General features: G+C 49.5%; 11 non-coding genes and 1 pseudogene across 11 annotated transcripts; all 12 read left to right on the forward strand.

Annotated features, from left to right (window-relative positions):
* The first annotated feature begins 2,703 nt into the window (after positions 1 to 2,703).
* LOC142720120 (U2 spliceosomal RNA) lies at positions 2,704 to 2,877 on the forward strand (annotated as a pseudogene).
* Positions 2,878 to 4,178: 1,301 nt separating this feature from the next.
* On the forward strand, positions 4,179 to 4,369 carry LOC142720103 (U2 spliceosomal RNA). The gene has a single exon (XR_012872941.1). It is a non-coding gene; the product is annotated as a U2 spliceosomal RNA (small nuclear RNA).
* A 1,301-nt stretch (positions 4,370 to 5,670) lies between these two features.
* LOC142720104 (U2 spliceosomal RNA) lies at positions 5,671 to 5,861 on the forward strand. Its single transcript, XR_012872942.1, has one exon. It is a non-coding gene; the product is annotated as a U2 spliceosomal RNA (small nuclear RNA).
* Positions 5,862 to 7,162: 1,301 nt separating this feature from the next.
* On the forward strand, positions 7,163 to 7,353 carry LOC142720105 (U2 spliceosomal RNA). The gene has a single exon (XR_012872943.1). It is a non-coding gene; the product is annotated as a U2 spliceosomal RNA (small nuclear RNA).
* A 1,305-nt stretch (positions 7,354 to 8,658) lies between these two features.
* LOC142720106 (U2 spliceosomal RNA) lies at positions 8,659 to 8,849 on the forward strand. The gene has a single exon (XR_012872944.1). It is a non-coding gene; the product is annotated as a U2 spliceosomal RNA (small nuclear RNA).
* A 1,301-nt stretch (positions 8,850 to 10,150) lies between these two features.
* LOC142720107 (U2 spliceosomal RNA) lies at positions 10,151 to 10,341 on the forward strand. The gene has a single exon (XR_012872945.1). It is a non-coding gene; the product is annotated as a U2 spliceosomal RNA (small nuclear RNA).
* A 1,301-nt stretch (positions 10,342 to 11,642) lies between these two features.
* LOC142720110 (U2 spliceosomal RNA) lies at positions 11,643 to 11,833 on the forward strand. Its single transcript, XR_012872947.1, has one exon. It is a non-coding gene; the product is annotated as a U2 spliceosomal RNA (small nuclear RNA).
* A 1,301-nt stretch (positions 11,834 to 13,134) lies between these two features.
* On the forward strand, positions 13,135 to 13,325 carry LOC142720111 (U2 spliceosomal RNA). Its single transcript, XR_012872948.1, has one exon. It is a non-coding gene; the product is annotated as a U2 spliceosomal RNA (small nuclear RNA).
* A 1,301-nt stretch (positions 13,326 to 14,626) lies between these two features.
* Positions 14,627 to 14,817, forward strand: LOC142720112 (U2 spliceosomal RNA). Its single transcript, XR_012872949.1, has one exon. It is a non-coding gene; the product is annotated as a U2 spliceosomal RNA (small nuclear RNA).
* A 1,301-nt stretch (positions 14,818 to 16,118) lies between these two features.
* Positions 16,119 to 16,309, forward strand: LOC142720113 (U2 spliceosomal RNA). The gene has a single exon (XR_012872950.1). It is a non-coding gene; the product is annotated as a U2 spliceosomal RNA (small nuclear RNA).
* Positions 16,310 to 17,610: 1,301 nt separating this feature from the next.
* Positions 17,611 to 17,801, forward strand: LOC142720114 (U2 spliceosomal RNA). The gene has a single exon (XR_012872952.1). It is a non-coding gene; the product is annotated as a U2 spliceosomal RNA (small nuclear RNA).
* A 1,301-nt stretch (positions 17,802 to 19,102) lies between these two features.
* LOC142720115 (U2 spliceosomal RNA) lies at positions 19,103 to 19,293 on the forward strand. Its single transcript, XR_012872953.1, has one exon. It is a non-coding gene; the product is annotated as a U2 spliceosomal RNA (small nuclear RNA).
* Positions 19,294 to 22,723: the final 3,430 nt, after the last annotated feature.

Genomic DNA, 22,723 nt, shown 5'->3' on the forward strand with positions numbered 1-22,723 from the left:
AGGAAGGAGCTGGAGGAAGCCAAAAAGGGCCTGAAAAGGCACTTTGAGGAGGAATCCAAGCGAATTGTCTTTCGTTCCAAGGTGGAGAACCTGGAGAAGGGTGAGAAATGTAACTCGTTCTTTTTCAGGAAACTCCATGCCGGCCACACGCCCCTGAAGGAACTCCGAGATGAGACCGGAAACATGCATTCTGGGAAGAAGGAGGTGATGGGAGTCGTCACAGACTACTACCGAAGCCTCTACTCCCGGAAAACCACTGACCCCGAAGCCGCCGATAAATTCCTGTCAGGTATCACTAATCATCTTGATCCTGCAGGTACGGAGGCTATGGATGTACCCCTGACGGTGGAGGAACTGCTCTCTGCCTCTAAATCCTTCAGACCCGGCAGGACCCCGGGCAGTGATGGTCTCCCAGCAGAGCTCTATGTAGCGCTGGGGGACTTGATCTGTCCGGACCTGCTGGAGCTCTATGAGGAGATGGTGGTGGAGGGTAGAATGCCACCGTCCTTGAGAGAAGGCATGATCACGATCTTGTATAAGCGGAAGGGGGAGAGATGTGACCTGAAAAACTGGCGTCCCATCTCTCTCCTGAACGTGGACTACAAGATCCTCGCCAAAGTATTGACCAACAGACTGAAGGTTGTCATCGGACAGATCATCGGATCGGACCAAACCTGCGGCATTCCTGGCCGTAGGGTGGCCGACAGTCTTGCCCTGGTGAGGGACACGGTGCATTACATGCAAAGCCGCCGTACACACGCGGCCCTGGTCAGTCTGGATCAGGAGAAGGCTTTTGACCGGGTCTCTCACGAATTCATGGGTAAGGCTCTGCGTAGGCTGCGGCTTGGCAGGTTGTTCTGTTTGTATGTTAACCTGATGTATTGCGACATTTACAGCTCGGTGCTGGTGAACGGCTGGAAGACTGACCCCTTTCCTGTATCGTCGGGGGTTAGACAAGGCTGTCCTCTTTCACCTCTCCTTTTTGTTTGTGTTATAGAGCTCTTCGCAGAGGCTATCCGGCAGAATGGAGAGATCAGAGGGATCACCGCACCAGGTCCAGGACACTTCGAGGTCAAATGCTCGCTGTACATGGACGACGTGACCGTCTTCTGCGCTGACCAGAGTTCGGTGACTGCACTCGTCCAGACCTGTGAGGAGTTCGGACGCGCTTCAGGGGCAAAAGTCAACTGCGGGAAGTCGGAAGCCATGCTCTTCGGAAAGTGGTACCTGCCTTCTCCTGCCTCCTTCCCGTTTACTATCAAGCCGGACTTCATCAAAATTCTGGGAGTCTGGTTCGGTAAGGAAGGTGCAGCCCTAAAGTCGTGGGAAGAACGCTTGGCCAAAGTCAACCAAAGGATCGGACTGTGGAGCCTCAGACAACTCACTATTGAGGGCAAAGCAATGGTCCTGCGTAACGAAGTCTTGCCTGTGCTACAATACACTGCACAGGCATGGCCCCCTCTTGCAACGGTCTCGAGGGCCATTACCAGGACTGTGTTTCGCTTCATCTGGGGCTCGAAAATGGACAGAGTAAAGCGGACTGTTATGTACAAGGAGCCCCGCAAAGGTGGGAAGGGTATACCCGACATTCCCACTCTGCTGCGGATCGCTTTTGTATGTGACTGTGTTCGTAGGACTCTGAGGACAGCAAACGGCTCTGCGGGCAAGGCCATGTCCCGCTACTTCCTCCTTCCCCTCTGGCGAGGTTTTGGCTGGGATAAGTGGGACAGCTCCTTCCCTTACAACTGGCACGCTCCCTGGTTCTACGGAGATGTCGTCCGGTTTGTGAGGGAGCATCAACTGGAGGGTCTTAAGCCCGACTTGTGGAAACCTAAGACGATCCACAAGCACATCAGAGCAAAGGACTCACTGGAGTTTGTTCCAGGGCTTCATGCCGACACGTTGGAGACTGTTTGGACTAACGTGTCATCTGGCAGGTTGACCAACGGGCACAAGGACATTTCATGGATGGCCATCCAGGGAGGACTGCCTCTTAGGTCATTCATGCATGCCCGCAACCTGTGCAAGACCCGGTACTGCCCCAGGTGCCCCTTCACGGAGGAAACATCTTTGCACATTTTCTGGCAGTGCCCCTTTGCACAGGGTCTGTTGAAAGCCTTGGAACACGAACTCAAGGACTCAGTTCCCAGGAACGGACTGTCGTACCGCTCGGTACTTTATGGACTATTTCCTGGGAATACCACGGATGGAGCAATCCAGGAAGCCTGGCGCCTTATGAACTGTTTTAAGGACGCTATATGGTTCGCCAGGAATCGTCTGATTTTGCGGAGAGAGAGTGTGTCCGTCCAGGACTGCCGCAGGCTGATCCACAGCCTGCTCAGAGACTATTCCACCTGGGACAGCCCGGACGTCGATGAGGAAGAGGACTGATACTCCCCTTCCCCCCACTCTCCCTTCTTGTGTGTTGTCTTTCAATAAAGCTTCGGGCCTGTGATTTCCCGCTTCCCTATCCCCTCCTACCCACTCCCCTATCCCATCACTTGTCTGTAATGCTTTGTTGTTTGGCTTTAGTGAATGCAAGAATGTTAGTGTAGCATGTGGTGTAATGTATAGCATAGGCTAGCCTGTACTGTGTATTATACTGTCATGTTATGTTTGACGACTGTTATTATTTATTATTTGCTGCTTCATGGCTCGCGCTGCGTCGCAGTAATGTTTGTATGATGACGATTGATTGTCAATAAAGCATTTTTCAATCAAAAATCTGTTCTTATCAGTTTAATATCTGATACGTCCCCTATCTGGGGACCATATATTAAATGGATTTTTAGAACAGGGAGATGGAAATAGAGCTTGCTCTGTCCACTCCACGCATTGACCTGGTATTGCAGTATTTCCAGGACCGGTGCACCCTTCCCTTATGTGTTGACTAAAATCAGATTCCAAAAGTGCTATTTGTGTTTGCTATTGTTTTTGTCTTTCTGATGGGATCTCCCCTTTTAATCCCATTATTTCAACACCTGTTGGACAATGCATTTGTACAGTCATGTGTGATAATGAGCTCATTTATTAAATGCAATTAATTAATACATTGCCACCTCTTGTTGTGTGTGTGTCTTCTGTGTTTCTGTGTTTCCGGCATTTCACATTGGAACAGCTCATTCACCTTCCTTGTCTTCTCTCCGCCCTCCCTCCTAGGTAGGTTAAAGAGCTGCACCTGAGCCAGCCACTGATTGATGCAGCACCACAGTCAAATAGCGGAGTGGAGTAGGGGAACAGCAAACAGCCATTAAAGCCGCCCGCCCGCCCGCCCGCCCGCCTGCCTGCCTGCCTGCCTGCCTGCCCGCCACAATGGACCTACCTGTGTACACTACATGGATGTGATGGAATGTACTGTCGTCCCTACATTTCAAGAAGAAGTAAGAATTGCAGTTGCAACAAAGCCTTGCTTGCCTACAAAGAGAGCAGCAATTTGGATTTGTTACTATGTTACCTAGAAGAATAACAAACTGTGCAAGGATGGAGGTTGTAGGAGCAAAGAGAAGTTGTCTGTAAAGTTGGTGGATGCTTATTTTCCATTTTGCAGTCCCTTGTCTCCCTCTTGTGGCCTCCTGGAGGCAAATAAATGTGCAAAAAAAAGACAGCCTGGCGGCCGGCTGTTGCAGTGTTGCCCTCTCAGGCAACACTGAGTGACTGACTGAGCCGCACCGTCTTATATAAAGTTCAGACGGAACTTTGCACGTGTCATAGTGGAGCCCTCAGGATTCCAGAGCCAGCTTTCTGACATCATAATGGGGCCTGCCTCAGAGATAAAAGCCTGGGCCCAGGCAGTGTTGGTCAGTGCTGCTCAGCAGGCAGCACCGGACTGGACTGGATTAAAGCTGATACAAGGTGTGAAGGAACAAGGGGTGGCTGTGGGCATGCACTTGCTGCCGCTGCCAGTGTTTATCTGCATGGCAGGAGGGCATTTGGGCGTTGCCAGGAAGGCGTTTTTATGTAGATTCCTCCTCTTTCAGCACTGCATTGTGGTGCAAGCAAAAGAAGCAAATCCTGTGTAGCTTCCTCTCCGGCCTTTATTCACCTCCCGCTTAGTAGCTGTAAATGTGTGTGAGCCTGCAGGGCCCCATGGAATTGCCTAGGAGTAGGCTGAATCAATCGCTGCAAGGGGTGAACAGCAGTATGGGACAGGCTCGGGCAAGGCAAGGGCCGCTCGGGTTATCGCTTCTCGGCCTTTTGGCTAAGATCAAGTGTAGTATCTGTTCTTATCAGTTTAATATCTGATACGTCCCCTATCTGGGGACCATATATTAAATGGATTTTTAGAACAGGGAGATGGAAATAGAGCTTGCTCTGTCCACTCCACGCATTGACCTGGTATTGCAGTATTTCCAGGACCGGTGCACCCTTCCCTTATGTGTTGACTAAAATCAGATTCCAAAAGTGCTATTTGTGTTTGCTATTGTTTTTGTCTTTCTGATGGGATCTCCCCTTTTAATCCCATTATTTCAACACCTGTTGGACAATGCATTTGTACAGTCATGTGTGATAATGAGCTCATTTATTAAATGCAATTAATTAATACATTGCCACCTCTTGTTGTGTGTGTGTCTTCTGTGTTTCTGTGTTTCCGGCATTTCACATTGGAACAGCTCATTCACCTTCCTTGTCTTCTCTCCGCCCTCCCTCCTAGGTAGGTTAAAGAGCTGCACCTGAGCCAGCCACTGATTGATGCAGCACCACAGTCAAATAGCGGAGTGGAGTAGGGGAACAGCAAACAGCCATTAAAGCCGCCCGCCCGCCCGCCCGCCCGCCTGCCTGCCTGCCTGCCTGCCTGCCCGCCACAATGGACCTACCTGTGTACACTACATGGATGTGATGGAATGTACTGTCGTCCCTACATTTCAAGAAGAAGTAAGAATTGCAGTTGCAACAAAGCCTTGCTTGCCTACAAAGAGAGCAGCAATTTGGATTTGTTACTATGTTACCTAGAAGAATAACAAACTGTGCAAGGATGGAGGTTGTAGGAGCAAAGAGAAGTTGTCTGTAAAGTTGGTGGATGCTTATTTTCCATTTTGCAGTCCCTTGTCTCCCTCTTGTGGCCTCCTGGAGGCAAATAAATGTGCAAAAAAAAGACAGCCTGGCGGCCGGCTGTTGCAGTGTTGCCCTCTCAGGCAACACTGAGTGACTGACTGAGCCGCACCGTCTTATATAAAGTTCAGACGGAACTTTGCACGTGTCATAGTGGAGCCCTCAGGATTCCAGAGCCAGCTTTCTGACATCATAATGGGGCCTGCCTCAGAGATAAAAGCCTGGGCCCAGGCAGTGTTGGTCAGTGCTGCTCAGCAGGCAGCACCGGACTGGACTGGATTAAAGCTGATACAAGGTGTGAAGGAACAAGGGGTGGCTGTGGGCATGCACTTGCTGCCGCTGCCAGTGTTTATCTGCATGGCAGGAGGGCATTTGGGCGTTGCCAGGAAGGCGTTTTTATGTAGATTCCTCCTCTTTCAGCACTGCATTGTGGTGCAAGCAAAAGAAGCAAATCCTGTGTAGCTTCCTCTCCGGCCTTTATTCACCTCCCGCTTAGTAGCTGTAAATGTGTGTGAGCCTGCAGGGCCCCATGGAATTGCCTAGGAGTAGGCTGAATCAATCGCTGCAAGGGGTGAACAGCAGTATGGGACAGGCTCGGGCAAGGCAAGGGCCGCTCGGGTTATCGCTTCTCGGCCTTTTGGCTAAGATCAAGTGTAGTATCTGTTCTTATCAGTTTAATATCTGATACGTCCCCTATCTGGGGACCATATATTAAATGGATTTTTAGAACAGGGAGATGGAAATAGAGCTTGCTCTGTCCACTCCACGCATTGACCTGGTATTGCAGTATTTCCAGGACCGGTGCACCCTTCCCTTATGTGTTGACTAAAATCAGATTCCAAAAGTGCTATTTGTGTTTGCTATTGTTTTTGTCTTTCTGATGGGATCTCCCCTTTTAATCCCATTATTTCAACACCTGTTGGACAATGCATTTGTACAGTCATGTGTGATAATGAGCTCATTTATTAAATGCAATTAATTAATACATTGCCACCTCTTGTTGTGTGTGTGTCTTCTGTGTTTCTGTGTTTCCGGCATTTCACATTGGAACAGCTCATTCACCTTCCTTGTCTTCTCTCCGCCCTCCCTCCTAGGTAGGTTAAAGAGCTGCACCTGAGCCAGCCACTGATTGATGCAGCACCACAGTCAAATAGCGGAGTGGAGTAGGGGAACAGCAAACAGCCATTAAAGCCGCCCGCCCGCCCGCCCGCCCGCCTGCCTGCCTGCCTGCCTGCCTGCCCGCCACAATGGACCTACCTGTGTACACTACATGGATGTGATGGAATGTACTGTCGTCCCTACATTTCAAGAAGAAGTAAGAATTGCAGTTGCAACAAAGCCTTGCTTGCCTACAAAGAGAGCAGCAATTTGGATTTGTTACTATGTTACCTAGAAGAATAACAAACTGTGCAAGGATGGAGGTTGTAGGAGCAAAGAGAAGTTGTCTGTAAAGTTGGTGGATGCTTATTTTCCATTTTGCAGTCCCTTGTCTCCCTCTTGTGGCCTCCTGGAGGCAAATAAATGTGCAAAAAAAAGACAGCCTGGCGGCCGGCTGTTGCAGTGTTGCCCTCTCAGGCAACACTGAGTGACTGACTGAGCCGCACCGTCTTATATAAAGTTCAGACGGAACTTTGCACGTGTCATAGTGGAGCCCTCAGGATTCCAGAGCCAGCTTTCTGACATCATAATGGGGCCTGCCTCAGAGATAAAAGCCTGGGCCCAGGCAGTGTTGGTCAGTGCTGCTCAGCAGGCAGCACCGGACTGGACTGGATTAAAGCTGATACAAGGTGTGAAGGAACAAGGGGTGGCTGTGGGCATGCACTTGCTGCCGCTGCCAGTGTTTATCTGCATGGCAGGAGGGCATTTGGGCGTTGCCAGGAAGGCGTTTTTATGTAGATTCCTCCTCTTTCAGCACTGCATTGTGGTGCAAGCAAAAGAAGCAAATCCTGTGTAGCTTCCTCTCCGGCCTTTATTCACCTCCCGCTTAGTAGCTGTAAATGTGTGTGAGCCTGCAGGGCCCCATGGAATTGCCTAGGAGTAGGCTGAATCAATCGCTGCAAGGGGTGAACAGCAGTATGGGACAGGCTCGGGCAAGGCAAGGGCCGCTCGGGTTATCGCTTCTCGGCCTTTTGGCTAAGATCAAGTGTAGTATCTGTTCTTATCAGTTTAATATCTGATACGTCCCCTATCTGGGGACCATATATTAAATGGATTTTTAGAACAGGGAGATGGAAATAGAGCTTGCTCTGTCCACTCCACGCATTGACCTGGTATTGCAGTATTTCCAGGACCGGTGCACCCTTCCCTTATGTGTTGACTAAAATCAGATTCCAAAAGTGCTATTTGTGTTTGCTATTGTTTTTGTCTTTCTGATGGGATCTCCCCTTTTAATCCCATTATTTCAACACCTGTTGGACAATGCATTTGTACAGTCATGTGTGATAATGAGCTCATTTATTAAATGCAATTAATTAATACATTGCCACCTCTTGTTGTGTGTGTGTCTTCTGTGTTTCTGTGTTTCCGGCATTTCACATTGGAACAGCTCATTCACCTTCCTTGTCTTCTCTCCGCCCTCCCTCCTAGGTAGGTTAAAGAGCTGCACCTGAGCCAGCCACTGATTGATGCAGCACCACAGTCAAATAGCGGAGTGGAGTAGGGGAACAGCAAACAGCCATTAAAGCCGCCCGCCCGCCCGCCCGCCCGCCCGCCTGCCTGCCTGCCTGCCTGCCTGCCCGCCACAATGGACCTACCTGTGTACACTACATGGATGTGATGGAATGTACTGTCGTCCCTACATTTCAAGAAGAAGTAAGAATTGCAGTTGCAACAAAGCCTTGCTTGCCTACAAAGAGAGCAGCAATTTGGATTTGTTACTATGTTACCTAGAAGAATAACAAACTGTGCAAGGATGGAGGTTGTAGGAGCAAAGAGAAGTTGTCTGTAAAGTTGGTGGATGCTTATTTTCCATTTTGCAGTCCCTTGTCTCCCTCTTGTGGCCTCCTGGAGGCAAATAAATGTGCAAAAAAAAGACAGCCTGGCGGCCGGCTGTTGCAGTGTTGCCCTCTCAGGCAACACTGAGTGACTGACTGAGCCGCACCGTCTTATATAAAGTTCAGACGGAACTTTGCACGTGTCATAGTGGAGCCCTCAGGATTCCAGAGCCAGCTTTCTGACATCATAATGGGGCCTGCCTCAGAGATAAAAGCCTGGGCCCAGGCAGTGTTGGTCAGTGCTGCTCAGCAGGCAGCACCGGACTGGACTGGATTAAAGCTGATACAAGGTGTGAAGGAACAAGGGGTGGCTGTGGGCATGCACTTGCTGCCGCTGCCAGTGTTTATCTGCATGGCAGGAGGGCATTTGGGCGTTGCCAGGAAGGCGTTTTTATGTAGATTCCTCCTCTTTCAGCACTGCATTGTGGTGCAAGCAAAAGAAGCAAATCCTGTGTAGCTTCCTCTCCGGCCTTTATTCACCTCCCGCTTAGTAGCTGTAAATGTGTGTGAGCCTGCAGGGCCCCATGGAATTGCCTAGGAGTAGGCTGAATCAATCGCTGCAAGGGGTGAACAGCAGTATGGGACAGGCTCGGGCAAGGCAAGGGCCGCTCGGGTTATCGCTTCTCGGCCTTTTGGCTAAGATCAAGTGTAGTATCTGTTCTTATCAGTTTAATATCTGATACGTCCCCTATCTGGGGACCATATATTAAATGGATTTTTAGAACAGGGAGATGGAAATAGAGCTTGCTCTGTCCACTCCACGCATTGACCTGGTATTGCAGTATTTCCAGGACCGGTGCACCCTTCCCTTATGTGTTGACTAAAATCAGATTCCAAAAGTGCTATTTGTGTTTGCTATTGTTTTTGTCTTTCTGATGGGATCTCCCCTTTTAATCCCATTATTTCAACACCTGTTGGACAATGCATTTGTACAGTCATGTGTGATAATGAGCTCATTTATTAAATGCAATTAATTAATACATTGCCACCTCTTGTTGTGTGTGTGTCTTCTGTGTTTCTGTGTTTCCGGCATTTCACATTGGAACAGCTCATTCACCTTCCTTGTCTTCTCTCCGCCCTCCCTCCTAGGTAGGTTAAAGAGCTGCACCTGAGCCAGCCACTGATTGATGCAGCACCACAGTCAAATAGCGGAGTGGAGTAGGGGAACAGCAAACAGCCATTAAAGCCGCCCGCCCGCCCGCCCGCCCGCCTGCCTGCCTGCCTGCCTGCCTGCCCGCCACAATGGACCTACCTGTGTACACTACATGGATGTGATGGAATGTACTGTCGTCCCTACATTTCAAGAAGAAGTAAGAATTGCAGTTGCAACAAAGCCTTGCTTGCCTACAAAGAGAGCAGCAATTTGGATTTGTTACTATGTTACCTAGAAGAATAACAAACTGTGCAAGGATGGAGGTTGTAGGAGCAAAGAGAAGTTGTCTGTAAAGTTGGTGGATGCTTATTTTCCATTTTGCAGTCCCTTGTCTCCCTCTTGTGGCCTCCTGGAGGCAAATAAATGTGCAAAAAAAAGACAGCCTGGCGGCCGGCTGTTGCAGTGTTGCCCTCTCAGGCAACACTGAGTGACTGACTGAGCCGCACCGTCTTATATAAAGTTCAGACGGAACTTTGCACGTGTCATAGTGGAGCCCTCAGGATTCCAGAGCCAGCTTTCTGACATCATAATGGGGCCTGCCTCAGAGATAAAAGCCTGGGCCCAGGCAGTGTTGGTCAGTGCTGCTCAGCAGGCAGCACCGGACTGGACTGGATTAAAGCTGATACAAGGTGTGAAGGAACAAGGGGTGGCTGTGGGCATGCACTTGCTGCCGCTGCCAGTGTTTATCTGCATGGCAGGAGGGCATTTGGGCGTTGCCAGGAAGGCGTTTTTATGTAGATTCCTCCTCTTTCAGCACTGCATTGTGGTGCAAGCAAAAGAAGCAAATCCTGTGTAGCTTCCTCTCCGGCCTTTATTCACCTCCCGCTTAGTAGCTGTAAATGTGTGTGAGCCTGCAGGGCCCCATGGAATTGCCTAGGAGTAGGCTGAATCAATCGCTGCAAGGGGTGAACAGCAGTATGGGACAGGCTCGGGCAAGGCAAGGGCCGCTCGGGTTATCGCTTCTCGGCCTTTTGGCTAAGATCAAGTGTAGTATCTGTTCTTATCAGTTTAATATCTGATACGTCCCCTATCTGGGGACCATATATTAAATGGATTTTTAGAACAGGGAGATGGAAATAGAGCTTGCTCTGTCCACTCCACGCATTGACCTGGTATTGCAGTATTTCCAGGACCGGTGCACCCTTCCCTTATGTGTTGACTAAAATCAGATTCCAAAAGTGCTATTTGTGTTTGCTATTGTTTTTGTCTTTCTGATGGGATCTCCCCTTTTAATCCCATTATTTCAACACCTGTTGGACAATGCATTTGTACAGTCATGTGTGATAATGAGCTCATTTATTAAATGCAATTAATTAATACATTGCCACCTCTTGTTGTGTGTGTGTCTTCTGTGTTTCTGTGTTTCCGGCATTTCACATTGGAACAGCTCATTCACCTTCCTTGTCTTCTCTCCGCCCTCCCTCCTAGGTAGGTTAAAGAGCTGCACCTGAGCCAGCCACTGATTGATGCAGCACCACAGTCAAATAGCGGAGTGGAGTAGGGGAACAGCAAACAGCCATTAAAGCCGCCCGCCCGCCCGCCCGCCCGCCTGCCTGCCTGCCTGCCTGCCTGCCCGCCACAATGGACCTACCTGTGTACACTACATGGATGTGATGGAATGTACTGTCGTCCCTACATTTCAAGAAGAAGTAAGAATTGCAGTTGCAACAAAGCCTTGCTTGCCTACAAAGAGAGCAGCAATTTGGATTTGTTACTATGTTACCTAGAAGAATAACAAACTGTGCAAGGATGGAGGTTGTAGGAGCAAAGAGAAGTTGTCTGTAAAGTTGGTGGATGCTTATTTTCCATTTTGCAGTCCCTTGTCTCCCTCTTGTGGCCTCCTGGAGGCAAATAAATGTGCAAAAAAAAGACAGCCTGGCGGCCGGCTGTTGCAGTGTTGCCCTCTCAGGCAACACTGAGTGACTGACTGAGCCGCACCGTCTTATATAAAGTTCAGACGGAACTTTGCACGTGTCATAGTGGAGCCCTCAGGATTCCAGAGCCAGCTTTCTGACATCATAATGGGGCCTGCCTCAGAGATAAAAGCCTGGGCCCAGGCAGTGTTGGTCAGTGCTGCTCAGCAGGCAGCACCGGACTGGACTGGATTAAAGCTGATACAAGGTGTGAAGGAACAAGGGGTGGCTGTGGGCATGCACTTGCTGCCGCTGCCAGTGTTTATCTGCATGGCAGGAGGGCATTTGGGCGTTGCCAGGAAGGCGTTTTTATGTAGATTCCTCCTCTTTCAGCACTGCATTGTGGTGCAAGCAAAAGAAGCAAATCCTGTGTAGCTTCCTCTCCGGCCTTTATTCACCTCCCGCTTAGTAGCTGTAAATGTGTGTGAGCCTGCAGGGCCCCATGGAATTGCCTAGGAGTAGGCTGAATCAATCGCTGCAAGGGGTGAACAGCAGTATGGGACAGGCTCGGGCAAGGCAAGGGCCGCTCGGGTTATCGCTTCTCGGCCTTTTGGCTAAGATCAAGTGTAGTATCTGTTCTTATCAGTTTAATATCTGATACGTCCCCTATCTGGGGACCATATATTAAATGGATTTTTAGAACAGGGAGATGGAAATAGAGCTTGCTCTGTCCACTCCACGCATTGACCTGGTATTGCAGTATTTCCAGGACCGGTGCACCCTTCCCTTATGTGTTGACTAAAATCAGATTCCAAAAGTGCTATTTGTGTTTGCTATTGTTTTTGTCTTTCTGATGGGATCTCCCCTTTTAATCCCATTATTTCAACACCTGTTGGACAATGCATTTGTACAGTCATGTGTGATAATGAGCTCATTTATTAAATGCAATTAATTAATACATTGCCACCTCTTGTTGTGTGTGTGTCTTCTGTGTTTCTGTGTTTCCGGCATTTCACATTGGAACAGCTCATTCACCTTCCTTGTCTTCTCTCCGCCCTCCCTCCTAGGTAGGTTAAAGAGCTGCACCTGAGCCAGCCACTGATTGATGCAGCACCACAGTCAAATAGCGGAGTGGAGTAGGGGAACAGCAAACAGCCATTAAAGCCGCCCGCCCGCCCGCCCGCCCGCCTGCCTGCCTGCCTGCCTGCCTGCCCGCCACAATGGACCTACCTGTGTACACTACATGGATGTGATGGAATGTACTGTCGTCCCTACATTTCAAGAAGAAGTAAGAATTGCAGTTGCAACAAAGCCTTGCTTGCCTACAAAGAGAGCAGCAATTTGGATTTGTTACTATGTTACCTAGAAGAATAACAAACTGTGCAAGGATGGAGGTTGTAGGAGCAAAGAGAAGTTGTCTGTAAAGTTGGTGGATGCTTATTTTCCATTTTGCAGTCCCTTGTCTCCCTCTTGTGGCCTCCTGGAGGCAAATAAATGTGCAAAAAAAAGACAGCCTGGCGGCCGGCTGTTGCAGTGTTGCCCTCTCAGGCAACACTGAGTGACTGACTGAGCCGCACCGTCTTATATAAAGTTCAGACGGAACTTTGCACGTGTCATAGTGGAGCCCTCAGGATTCCAGAGCCAGCTTTCTGACATCATAATGGGGCCTGCCTCAGAGATAAAAGCCTGGGCCCAGGCAGTGTTGGTCAGTGCTGCTCAGCAGGCAGCACCGGACTGGACTGGATTAAAGCTGATACAAGGTGTGAAGGAACAAGGGGTGGCTGTGGGCATGCACTTGCTGCCGCTGCCAGTGTTTATCTGCATGGCAGGAGGGCATTTGGGCGTTGCCAGGAAGGCGTTTTTATGTAGATTCCTCCTCTTTCAGCACTGCATTGTGGTGCAAGCAAAAGAAGCAAATCCTGTGTAGCTTCCTCTCCGGCCTTTATTCACCTCCCGCTTAGTAGCTGTAAATGTGTGTGAGCCTGCAGGGCCCCATGGAATTGCCTAGGAGTAGGCTGAATCAATCGCTGCAAGGGGTGAACAGCAGTATGGGACAGGCTCGGGCAAGGCAAGGGCCGCTCGGGTTATCGCTTCTCGGCCTTTTGGCTAAGATCAAGTGTAGTATCTGTTCTTATCAGTTTAATATCTGATACGTCCCCTATCTGGGGACCATATATTAAATGGATTTTTAGAACAGGGAGATGGAAATAGAGCTTGCTCTGTCCACTCCACGCATTGACCTGGTATTGCAGTATTTCCAGGACCGGTGCACCCTTCCCTTATGTGTTGACTAAAATCAGATTCCAAAAGTGCTATTTGTGTTTGCTATTGTTTTTGTCTTTCTGATGGGATCTCCCCTTTTAATCCCATTATTTCAACACCTGTTGGACAATGCATTTGTACAGTCATGTGTGATAATGAGCTCATTTATTAAATGCAATTAATTAATACATTGCCACCTCTTGTTGTGTGTGTGTCTTCTGTGTTTCTGTGTTTCCGGCATTTCACATTGGAACAGCTCATTCACCTTCCTTGTCTTCTCTCCGCCCTCCCTCCTAGGTAGGTTAAAGAGCTGCACCTGAGCCAGCCACTGATTGATGCAGCACCACAGTCAAATAGCGGAGTGGAGTAGGGGAACAGCAAACAGCCATTAAAGCCGCCCGCCCGCCCGCCCGCCCGCCTGCCTGCCTGCCTGCCTGCCTGCCCGCCACAATGGACCTACCTGTGTACACTACATGGATGTGATGGAATGTACTGTCGTCCCTACATTTCAAGAAGAAGTAAGAATTGCAGTTGCAACAAAGCCTTGCTTGCCTACAAAGAGAGCAGCAATTTGGATTTGTTACTATGTTACCTAGAAGAATAACAAACTGTGCAAGGATGGAGGTTGTAGGAGCAAAGAGAAGTTGTCTGTAAAGTTGGTGGATGCTTATTTTCCATTTTGCAGTCCCTTGTCTCCCTCTTGTGGCCTCCTGGAGGCAAATAAATGTGCAAAAAAAAGACAGCCTGGCGGCCGGCTGTTGCAGTGTTGCCCTCTCAGGCAACACTGAGTGACTGACTGAGCCGCACCGTCTTATATAAAGTTCAGACGGAACTTTGCACGTGTCATAGTGGAGCCCTCAGGATTCCAGAGCCAGCTTTCTGACATCATAATGGGGCCTGCCTCAGAGATAAAAGCCTGGGCCCAGGCAGTGTTGGTCAGTGCTGCTCAGCAGGCAGCACCGGACTGGACTGGATTAAAGCTGATACAAGGTGTGAAGGAACAAGGGGTGGCTGTGGGCATGCACTTGCTGCCGCTGCCAGTGTTTATCTGCATGGCAGGAGGGCATTTGGGCGTTGCCAGGAAGGCGTTTTTATGTAGATTCCTCCTCTTTCAGCACTGCATTGTGGTGCAAGCAAAAGAAGCAAATCCTGTGTAGCTTCCTCTCCGGCCTTTATTCACCTCCCGCTTAGTAGCTGTAAATGTGTGTGAGCCTGCAGGGCCCCATGGAATTGCCTAGGAGTAGGCTGAATCAATCGCTGCAAGGGGTGAACAGCAGTATGGGACAGGCTCGGGCAAGGCAAGGGCCGCTCGGGTTATCGCTTCTCGGCCTTTTGGCTAAGATCAAGTGTAGTATCTGTTCTTATCAGTTTAATATCTGATACGTCCCCTATCTGGGGACCATATATTAAATGGATTTTTAGAACAGGGAGATGGAAATAGAGCTTGCTCTGTCCACTCCACGCATTGACCTGGTATTGCAGTATTTCCAGGACCGGTGCACCCTTCCCTTATGTGTTGACTAAAATCAGATTCCAAAAGTGCTATTTGTGTTTGCTATTGTTTTTGTCTTTCTGATGGGATCTCCCCTTTTAATCCCATTATTTCAACACCTGTTGGACAATGCATTTGTACAGTCATGTGTGATAATGAGCTCATTTATTAAATGCAATTAATTAATACATTGCCACCTCTTGTTGTGTGTGTGTCTTCTGTGTTTCTGTGTTTCCGGCATTTCACATTGGAACAGCTCATTCACCTTCCTTGTCTTCTCTCCGCCCTCCCTCCTAGGTAGGTTAAAGAGCTGCACCTGAGCCAGCCACTGATTGATGCAGCACCACAGTCAAATAGCGGAGTGGAGTAGGGGAACAGCAAACAGCCATTAAAGCCGCCCGCCCGCCCGCCCGCCCGCCTGCCTGCCTGCCTGCCTGCCTGCCCGCCACAATGGACCTACCTGTGTACACTACATGGATGTGATGGAATGTACTGTCGTCCCTACATTTCAAGAAGAAGTAAGAATTGCAGTTGCAACAAAGCCTTGCTTGCCTACAAAGAGAGCAGCAATTTGGATTTGTTACTATGTTACCTAGAAGAATAACAAACTGTGCAAGGATGGAGGTTGTAGGAGCAAAGAGAAGTTGTCTGTAAAGTTGGTGGATGCTTATTTTCCATTTTGCAGTCCCTTGTCTCCCTCTTGTGGCCTCCTGGAGGCAAATAAATGTGCAAAAAAAAGACAGCCTGGCGGCCGGCTGTTGCAGTGTTGCCCTCTCAGGCAACACTGAGTGACTGACTGAGCCGCACCGTCTTATATAAAGTTCAGACGGAACTTTGCACGTGTCATAGTGGAGCCCTCAGGATTCCAGAGCCAGCTTTCTGACATCATAATGGGGCCTGCCTCAGAGATAAAAGCCTGGGCCCAGGCAGTGTTGGTCAGTGCTGCTCAGCAGGCAGCACCGGACTGGACTGGATTAAAGCTGATACAAGGTGTGAAGGAACAAGGGGTGGCTGTGGGCATGCACTTGCTGCCGCTGCCAGTGTTTATCTGCATGGCAGGAGGGCATTTGGGCGTTGCCAGGAAGGCGTTTTTATGTAGATTCCTCCTCTTTCAGCACTGCATTGTGGTGCAAGCAAAAGAAGCAAATCCTGTGTAGCTTCCTCTCCGGCCTTTATTCACCTCCCGCTTAGTAGCTGTAAATGTGTGTGAGCCTGCAGGGCCCCATGGAATTGCCTAGGAGTAGGCTGAATCAATCGCTGCAAGGGGTGAACAGCAGTATGGGACAGGCTCGGGCAAGGCAAGGGCCGCTCGGGTTATCGCTTCTCGGCCTTTTGGCTAAGATCAAGTGTAGTATCTGTTCTTATCAGTTTAATATCTGATACGTCCCCTATCTGGGGACCATATATTAAATGGATTTTTAGAACAGGGAGATGGAAATAGAGCTTGCTCTGTCCACTCCACGCATTGACCTGGTATTGCAGTATTTCCAGGACCGGTGCACCCTTCCCTTATGTGTTGACTAAAATCAGATTCCAAAAGTGCTATTTGTGTTTGCTATTGTTTTTGTCTTTCTGATGGGATCTCCCCTTTTAATCCCATTATTTCAACACCTGTTGGACAATGCATTTGTACAGTCATGTGTGATAATGAGCTCATTTATTAAATGCAATTAATTAATACATTGCCACCTCTTGTTGTGTGTGTGTCTTCTGTGTTTCTGTGTTTCCGGCATTTCACATTGGAACAGCTCATTCACCTTCCTTGTCTTCTCTCCGCCCTCCCTCCTAGGTAGGTTAAAGAGCTGCACCTGAGCCAGCCACTGATTGATGCAGCACCACAGTCAAATAGCGGAGTGGAGTAGGGGAACAGCAAACAGCCATTAAAGCCGCCCGCCCGCCCGCCCGCCCGCCTGCCTGCCTGCCTGCCTGCCTGCCCGCCACAATGGACCTACCTGTGTACACTACATGGATGTGATGGAATGTACTGTCGTCCCTACATTTCAAGAAGAAGTAAGAATTGCAGTTGCAACAAAGCCTTGCTTGCCTACAAAGAGAGCAGCAATTTGGATTTGTTACTATGTTACCTAGAAGAATAACAAACTGTGCAAGGATGGAGGTTGTAGGAGCAAAGAGAAGTTGTCTGTAAAGTTGGTGGATGCTTATTTTCCATTTTGCAGTCCCTTGTCTCCCTCTTGTGGCCTCCTGGAGGCAAATAAATGTGCAAAAAAAAGACAGCCTGGCGGCCGGCTGTTGCAGTGTTGCCCTCTCAGGCAACACTGAGTGACTGACTGAGCCGCACCGTCTTATATAAAGTTCAGACGGAACTTTGCACGTGTCATAGTGGAGCCCTCAGGATTCCAGAGCCAGCTTTCTGACATCATAATGGGGCCTGCCTCAGAGATAAAAGCCTGGGCCCAGGCAGTGTTGGTCAGTGCTGCTCAGCAGGCAGCACCGGACTGGACTGGATTAAAGCTGATACAAGGTGTGAAGGAACAAGGGGTGGCTGTGGGCATGCACTTGCTGCCGCTGCCAGTGTTTATCTGCATGGCAGGAGGGCATTTGGGCGTTGCCAGGAAGGCGTTTTTATGTAGATTCCTCCTCTTTCAGCACTGCATTGTGGTGCAAGCAAAAGAAGCAAATCCTGTGTAGCTTCCTCTCCGGCCTTTATTCACCTCCCGCTTAGTAGCTGTAAATGTGTGTGAGCCTGCAGGGCCCCATGGAATTGCCTAGGAGTAGGCTGAATCAATCGCTGCAAGGGGTGAACAGCAGTATGGGACAGGCTCGGGCAAGGCAAGGGCCGCTCGGGTTATCGCTTCTCGGCCTTTTGGCTAAGATCAAGTGTAGTATCTGTTCTTATCAGTTTAATATCTGATACGTCCCCTATCTGGGGACCATATATTAAATGGATTTTTAGAACAGGGAGATGGAAATAGAGCTTGCTCTGTCCACTCCACGCATTGACCTGGTATTGCAGTATTTCCAGGACCGGTGCACCCTTCCCTTATGTGTTGACTAAAATCAGATTCCAAAAGTGCTATTTGTGTTTGCTATTGTTTTTGTCTTTCTGATGGGATCTCCCCTTTTAATCCCATTATTTCAACACCTGTTGGACAATGCATTTGTACAGTCATGTGTGATAATGAGCTCATTTATTAAATGCAATTAATTAATACATTGCCACCTCTTGTTGTGTGTGTGTCTTCTGTGTTTCTGTGTTTCCGGCATTTCACATTGGAACAGCTCATTCACCTTCCTTGTCTTCTCTCCGCCCTCCCTCCTAGGTAGGTTAAAGAGCTGCACCTGAGCCAGCCACTGATTGATGCAGCACCACAGTCAAATAGCGGAGTGGAGTAGGGGAACAGCAAACAGCCATTAAAGCCGCCCGCCCGCCCGCCCGCCCGCCTGCCTGCCTGCCTGCCTGCCTGCCCGCCACAATGGACCTACCTGTGTACACTACATGGATGTGATGGAATGTACTGTCGTCCCTACATTTCAAGAAGAAGTAAGAATTGCAGTTGCAACAAAGCCTTGCTTGCCTACAAAGAGAGCAGCAATTTGGATTTGTTACTATGTTACCTAGAAGAATAACAAACTGTGCAAGGATGGAGGTTGTAGGAGCAAAGAGAAGTTGTCTGTAAAGTTGGTGGATGCTTATTTTCCATTTTGCAGTCCCTTGTCTCCCTCTTGTGGCCTCCTGGAGGCAAATAAATGTGCAAAAAAAAGACAGCCTGGCGGCCGGCTGTTGCAGTGTTGCCCTCTCAGGCAACACTGAGTGACTGACTGAGCCGCACCGTCTTATATAAAGTTCAGACGGAACTTTGCACGTGTCATAGTGGAGCCCTCAGGATTCCAGAGCCAGCTTTCTGACATCATAATGGGGCCTGCCTCAGAGATAAAAGCCTGGGCCCAGGCAGTGTTGGTCAGTGCTGCTCAGCAGGCAGCACCGGACTGGACTGGATTAAAGCTGATACAAGGTGTGAAGGAACAAGGGGTGGCTGTGGGCATGCACTTGCTGCCGCTGCCAGTGTTTATCTGCATGGCAGGAGGGCATTTGGGCGTTGCCAGGAAGGCGTTTTTATGTAGATTCCTCCTCTTTCAGCACTGCATTGTGGTGCAAGCAAAAGAAGCAAATCCTGTGTAGCTTCCTCTCCGGCCTTTATTCACCTCCCGCTTAGTAGCTGTAAATGTGTGTGAGCCTGCAGGGCCCCATGGAATTGCCTAGGAGTAGGCTGAATCAATCGCTGCAAGGGGTGAACAGCAGTATGGGACAGGCTCGGGCAAGGCAAGGGCCGCTCGGGTTATCGCTTCTCGGCCTTTTGGCTAAGATCAAGTGTAGTATCTGTTCTTATCAGTTTAATATCTGATACGTCCCCTATCTGGGGACCATATATTAAATGGATTTTTAGAACAGGGAGATGGAAATAGAGCTTGCTCTGTCCACTCCACGCATTGACCTGGTATTGCAGTATTTCCAGGACCGGTGCACCCTTCCCTTATGTGTTGACTAAAATCAGATTCCAAAAGTGCTATTTGTGTTTGCTATTGTTTTTGTCTTTCTGATGGGATCTCCCCTTTTAATCCCATTATTTCAACACCTGTTGGACAATGCATTTGTACAGTCATGTGTGATAATGAGCTCATTTATTAAATGCAATTAATTAATACATTGCCACCTCTTGTTGTGTGTGTGTCTTCTGTGTTTCTGTGTTTCCGGCATTTCACATTGGAACAGCTCATTCACCTTCCTTGTCTTCTCTCCGCCCTCCCTCCTAGGTAGGTTAAAGAGCTGCACCTGAGCCAGCCACTGATTGATGCAGCACCACAGTCAAATAGCGGAGTGGAGTAGGGGAACAGCAAACAGCCATTAAAGCCGCCCGCCCGCCCGCCCGCCCGCCTGCCTGCCTGCCTGCCTGCCTGCCCGCCACAATGGACCTACCTGTGTACACTACATGGATGTGATGGAATGTACTGTCGTCCCTACATTTCAAGAAGAAGTAAGAATTGCAGTTGCAACAAAGCCTTGCTTGCCTACAAAGAGAGCAGCAATTTGGATTTGTTACTATGTTACCTAGAAGAATAACAAACTGTGCAAGGATGGAGGTTGTAGGAGCAAAGAGAAGTTGTCTGTAAAGTTGGTGGATGCTTATTTTCCATTTTGCAGTCCCTTGTCTCCCTCTTGTGGCCTCCTGGAGGCAAATAAATGTGCAAAAAAAAGACAGCCTGGCGGCCGGCTGTTGCAGTGTTGCCCTCTCAGGCAACACTGAGTGACTGACTGAGCCGCACCGTCTTATATAAAGTTCAGACGGAACTTTGCACGTGTCATAGTGGAGCCCTCAGGATTCCAGAGCCAGCTTTCTGACATCATAATGGGGCCTGCCTCAGAGATAAAAGCCTGGGCCCAGGCAGTGTTGGTCAGTGCTGCTCAGCAGGCAGCACCGGACTGGACTGGATTAAAGCTGATACAAGGTGTGAAGGAACAAGGGGTGGCTGTGGGCATGCACTTGCTGCCGCTGCCAGTGTTTATCTGCATGGCAGGAGGGCATTTGGGCGTTGCCAGGAAGGCGTTTTTATGTAGATTCCTCCTCTTTCAGCACTGCATTGTGGTGCAAGCAAAAGAAGCAAATCCTGTGTAGCTTCCTCTCCGGCCTTTATTCACCTCCCGCTTAGTAGCTGTAAATGTGTGTGAGCCTGCAGGGCCCCATGGAATTGCCTAGGAGTAGGCTGAATCAATCGCTGCAAGGGGTGAACAGCAGTATGGGACAGGCTCGGGCAAGGCAAGGGCCGCTCGGGTTATCGCTTCTCGGCCTTTTGGCTAAGACCAAGTGTATTTATACAGGAGGTTTTTGGTCAGAAGGTGCTCAGGTACCCTCTCTCTCGGCCTCGGGGGATCGTCCAGGTTCGCCTGGACTTCACCCCCGTGCTGCTATTTGGGAGAGAGGCTTAGTCCTGAGCAACGAGTTGCGATCCCCCCCAGCCCCTTGGTCTCCGTAAGACAAGGGGCGCAGCGAAAGCTGTGCGGTTCGACCTGGCCACGCTAATGGCAGGCGAACCCGATGCGGTGCCGGTGTACGCCCGGCTTAAGAATTCTGCACGATTTATCGTGGCAGAGGGTGGAGGCGGTCCCCGTGGTATTAAATTTTTAGTCCACGCCATTTTGGAAGATCTGCTGGCGGTCCACAAGAACGAGCTCTTGGCTATCCAGGACTACCCGAAGCGAGGAATCTACGATGTCACCTTCATGGGAGAAGGAATACTCCGTGATGCTATGGACCGAGCTGAGAGGAAACAAGGTGAACTCGTAGCAGCGGGAGTCAAGGTAGTAGAGCATGAATTTGAAATAACCAAACTCGTGGTGATTAAAATGTATTCCCCATATGTGAGAGATATGGAAGTGGCAGCATTTCTAGCTGCCTACTTCAAAAATGTCAAACTCCTGGGGAAAGTGATGAACGAGTGTGGAGTGTGGACCGCCAAATGGAAGTTTTTAGTTACGCTGATTAAGGACCCCTCCACCCAAGAAACGAGATTACCACCGGCTCGTTTTAAAATTGGAAATGTGAATGGCGACCTCTACTTCTCAGGGATGCCAAACTTCTGCAGGGCTTGTGGTACCTATGGACATACCAGTTTTAACTGCGATGTCACCTGCAGAAACTGTGGAAGCAAAGAGCACAATATAAGGGAGTGCACAGAAGAAAAAAAATGCAACTTTTGTCAAAAAACTGGTCACTTGTATTTTTCTTGTCCTCATAGGTACCGAAGCGGAGAAGAAGAGCAACCCGGGGCGCCCCCACGTGCTCCACCAGCGGACCAGCCCCGCCCTCAGGGAGAGGAACAAGCCAGTGCTGCAAAGGAGCAGCGGGGTACCTGGGCTTCAAGGGTACGGTCTGTTGGAGCCAAAGCAGGTACCTCACAGCCAACAGCCTCAGAGGAGAGAAGGGAGTCCAGTGCGAAGGAAAAACGCCAAGCCAAACGTAAGGCTGAGAAGGGGCAGGCCAGTGAGATAACTGAGGCATCCCAGAGTGCTGGTTGCTCAGTGGATGCCGGGCCTGCTCCCAATCCTGGGTCTCTAGATACGGAGTCTGAAGAGGAAGGTTGGCTGAAAGTGGGTCCCCGTAAAAAGGGTAAACAGGAGCGTGCCGGTAGGGGGGTGACAGGGGAGGAGCAAATGGATACGTCCGTAAAGCAAAGTGAGGCTCCTCCTAGGACCGCCCCCTCGTCGTTACTGGTGAGGAGGGTGGGCACTGTTCCCCCCGAGCCAACCGACACCCCGCCATGTGCGCAACCTCCCCCTCTAGAACGGCCTGCACGGCCTGCACGGCCTCAGGGGGGAGCGGCGGGGCCCTTGGGGGACCCACCCGATACAGACCTATATGGTCAGCCGTTAGAGACCCAGGTAAGGCTGTGTGAATCTGGACTCCCTGTATACGAGATGAGGGCTGTTGGCTCGACGCTCACGGAAGGTAGTTCCTCTCCTGAATCATCCCCTTTCTCGCTAGAGTCAGACGAGGGCGGGGAGATGAGTTCAAGCGAGATTTCTGGTATTGCTGGTGGAGGCCAAGTCTGATTTTAAGTAACACGATTATTTATTTTTTAAAATCAAGACTAACACAATTAAAACTCCACGATGTCTGAAATAAAGGGGATCTCCCTCAACGTGAGGGGCGCCAAGTCCAAAGTCAGAAGGGTTGCTCTCTTCAGTTTTTTATCTGGCCTGGCAGCCTCTGTTTTTTTCCTGCAGGAGTGCGGCATTCCCCATGCAATGAAGTACCATAAATACAAAGAGGATTGGAAGTATGGTCCATCAGTCTGGTCTGGATCTAACGAGTCCAGATCAGCAGGGGTCGCCATTCTTTTTAAGGGAAACGTTTTTATTGATTTTATTCAAGAGATTCTTCCAGGACGTATTTTATTGGTTAAA

The sequence above is a fragment of the Rhinoderma darwinii genome, unplaced genomic scaffold, assembly GCF_050947455.1.
Source record: "Rhinoderma darwinii isolate aRhiDar2 unplaced genomic scaffold, aRhiDar2.hap1 Scaffold_491, whole genome shotgun sequence".
NCBI lineage: Eukaryota > Metazoa > Chordata > Amphibia > Anura > Rhinodermatidae > Rhinoderma > Rhinoderma darwinii.